Here is a 3,631-nt window from a genome sequence, read left to right as displayed (position 1 = left end):
TCTAAAAGCCTACACTCATTTTCATAAACAAATAAATAGCCTGAAACTAGAACTTATATTTAAAAGGGAATCAGAGCACAGATGTTTGGAAAATTTGCAGCCCAATCATGCAGTAGAAAAGAAAAAAAAATTCTGGCTAGGAATTCAAGGCTGCAGAGATTTGCATAAATAAAGAGCAGAATGTTAATAGCCAAGACAATGGGGAAAATGCCTCCAGGGTATTTTAGAGACCTTCATGGTAGTCCCTCTCGTCACAGGTGTGGAGACCTAGGAGGGAAAAATGATTCTGTGGGCCAGGGCCAGGACCCCATTGCTCTGTGCAACCCCAGGACATGGCACCCTGCATCCCAGGGTCTCCAACTTCAGCAATGGCTAAAGTGGGACAAGGTACAACTTTGGCCATTGCTTCAGAGGGCACAAGCCCCAAACCTTGGTGGTTTCCACATGGTATTGGGCCTGTGGATGTACAGAAGGCAAGACTTGAGGTTTGGGAGCCACCTAGATTTCAAAGGATGTATGAAAATGCCTGGATCCCAGGAAATGAAAATCCCAGGAAGAAGTCTGCTGCAGGGACAAATCCCTCATGGAGAACATCTACTAGGGCAGTGCAGAGGGATGCGGAGTTGGAGCCCCCACACAGAGTCTCCAGTTGGGGCACTGCCTAGTGGAGTTGTGAGAGGAGGGCCACCGTCCTCCAGATCCCAGAATGGTAAATCCACTAACAGCTTGCCCTGTGGGCCTGGAAGAGCTGCAGGCACTCAATCCCGGCCCATGAAAGCAGCTGTGGAGGCTCTACCCTGCAGAGTCACAGGGGTGAAGCTGCCCAAGGCTTTGAGAGTCCACCTCTTGCATCAGTGTCCCCTGGATGAGACATGGAGTCAAAAGAGATTATTTTGGAGCATTAAGACTTAACGACTGCCCTGCTGGGTTTTGGACTTGCATGGGGCCTATAGCCACTTTATTTCAGCCAATTTCTCCCTTTTGGAATGGGAACATTTCCCCAATGCCTGTACCCCCATAGAATCTTGGAAGTAACTATCTTGTTTTTAATCTCACATGCTCATAGGTGGAAGGGACTTGCCTTGCCTCAGATGAGACTTTGGATTTGGATTTTTGAGTTAATGCTAGAATGAGTTAAGACTTTGGGGGATTGTTGGGAATGTATGATTATGTTTTGAAATGCGAGAAGGACACATTCTTTGGGAGGGCCATGGTGGAATCATATGGTTATGTTCTCTGTCCCCACTCAAATTTCATGTTAAATTGTACTGCCCAATGTTGGGGGAAGGAGCTGGTGGGAGGTGACCGGATCATGGGGGCAGATTTTGCTCTTGCTGTTCTCATGATAGTGAGTGAGTTCTTAGATCTGATGCTATGTGGCACTTCCCCCTTCACTCTCTTTCTCTTTTGCTGCCATATGAAGATGTGCTTGCCTCCCCTGTGCTCTTTTGTTGTAATTGTATGTTTCCTGAGGCCTCCCAATCATGTTTTCTGTACAGCCTGCAGAACTGTGAGTCAGTAAAACTTCTCTCTTTCATAAGTTAACCAGTCTCAGGTAGTTTTTTATAGCAGTGTGAGAATGGACTAATACAGATATGAAGAATTAATATCATTAAAATAGCCATATTGCCCAAAGCAATGTACAGATTCAATGCTATTCCTATCAAACTACAAACAACGTTCTTCACAGAACTAGAAAAAAAATATTTTAACATCTATATGGAACCAAAAAGAGCCTGATTAGCCAAGAAAATCCTAATAGCTAGAGGCATCATGTTACCCAACTTCAAACTATATTACAGTGCTACAGTAACCAAAACAGCATGGTACTGGTACAAAAACAGGCACTAAGACTAATGGAACAGAATAGGGAGCCCAGAAATAAGGCCACTCACCTATGAACTATGACCATCTGCTGTTCAACAAAGCTGACAAAAATAAACAATGGGGAAATTCCTCCCTATCAATAAATGGTGTTGGGATAACTGTCTAGCCATATGCAGAAAATTGAAGCTGGACCGTTTTCTGACACCACATACAAAAGTCAACTCAAGATGGACTAAAGACTTAAATGTAAAACCAAAACACTATAAATATCCTGGAAGACAATCTAGAAAATACCATCCTTGACATAGGAATGGGCAAAGATTTCATGACAAAGACATGAAATTGACAGTGGTATCTAATTAAACTTAAGAGATTCTGCACAGAAAAAGAAATTATCAACAGAGTCAATAGATAACCTACAGAATGGGAGAAAATATTTGCAAAGAATGCATTTGACAAAGGTCTAATATCCAGCATCTGTAAGGAACTTACACACATTTACAAGAGAAAAACAATTCCATTAAAAAGTGGGCAAAGGACATAAACAGCAATTTTTCAAAGAAGACACACATGAGGACAACAAGGATATGAAAAAGCTCAATAACACTGATCATTAGATAAATGCAAATCAAAACCACGATGAGATACCATTTCACACCAGTGAGAATGGATATTATTAAAAAGTAAAAAAAATACAGATGCTGGTGAGGTTGCAGAGAAAAAGGAACACTTGTACATTGCTGGTGGGAGTGTAAATTACTTCAGTCATTGTGGAAAATAGTATGGTGATTCTTCAAAAAGCTAAAAGCAGAATTACCATTCTACCTAGCAATTCCATTACTGAGTATATACCCAGAGGAATATAAGTCATTCTACCATACAGACACATGCACACGGATGTTCATTGCATCACTATTCACAATAACAAAGACATGGAATCAACCCAAAAGTCCATTGATGACAGATTAGATAAAAAAAAAAAAAACCGTGGTACATATACACCATGGAATACTATGTGGTCATATAAAAGAATGAGATCATGTCTTTTGTGGGAACATGGGTGGAACTGGAGGCTATTATCCTCAGCAAAATAATGCAGGAACAGAAAACCAAATACTGCATGTTCTCACTTTTAAGTGCGAGCTAAATGATCAGAATTTATGAACATAAAGAAGAAAATAACAGGCACTGGGGTCTACTTGAGGGTGCAGGGTGGTAGGAGAAAGAAGAGCAGAAAAGGTAACTATTGGGTACTGGTTAATACCTGGGTGAAGAAATAATCTGTACAATAATCCTCCATGAACAAACCTTCACATGTACCCCTGAACTTAAAATAAAAGTTAAAACAAATTTGCTGCTTACCTAGATTTTCACTGTTTAGGGGGTGTATGGATGGGAGATGCAGTCAGACTCAGGGAAAAGATGACAAGATGTTCAATGGTGAAGCAAGCATCTGTTCACAGTGAACACTCAGTAGAAGGAGCACTAGAAGAATTCTCCTTCCTACGAGAAGTGTTCACTGGAATTGATTGGGGGTAGAGACTATCCAGCCCAGGCAAGAACCCGGAAAGAGGTACATAGGTAGAAGGTACAGCTAACATAGGGGTTTTCTTGGGTGGCAGTGAATTAGTGGAGGTTGCAGCCAGTCTAGGAGAGTATTTAGCAGGAAGAACATGAGTAGAGGTGTCATCTTCCCAAGGGGGGAATTTCTGTAAAATTGCACCAGTTGCAACTAGCCTAGGGGATTACATAGCAGGATGTATGTAAGTAGAGGGGTGTAGTTAGCCTAGGAAGGAACATGGCA

Source organism: Macaca mulatta, chromosome X, assembly GCF_049350105.2.
Source record: "Macaca mulatta isolate MMU2019108-1 chromosome X, T2T-MMU8v2.0, whole genome shotgun sequence".
Taxonomy (NCBI): Eukaryota; Metazoa; Chordata; class Mammalia; order Primates; family Cercopithecidae; genus Macaca; species Macaca mulatta.
This window is presented reverse-complemented; position numbering follows the sequence as displayed.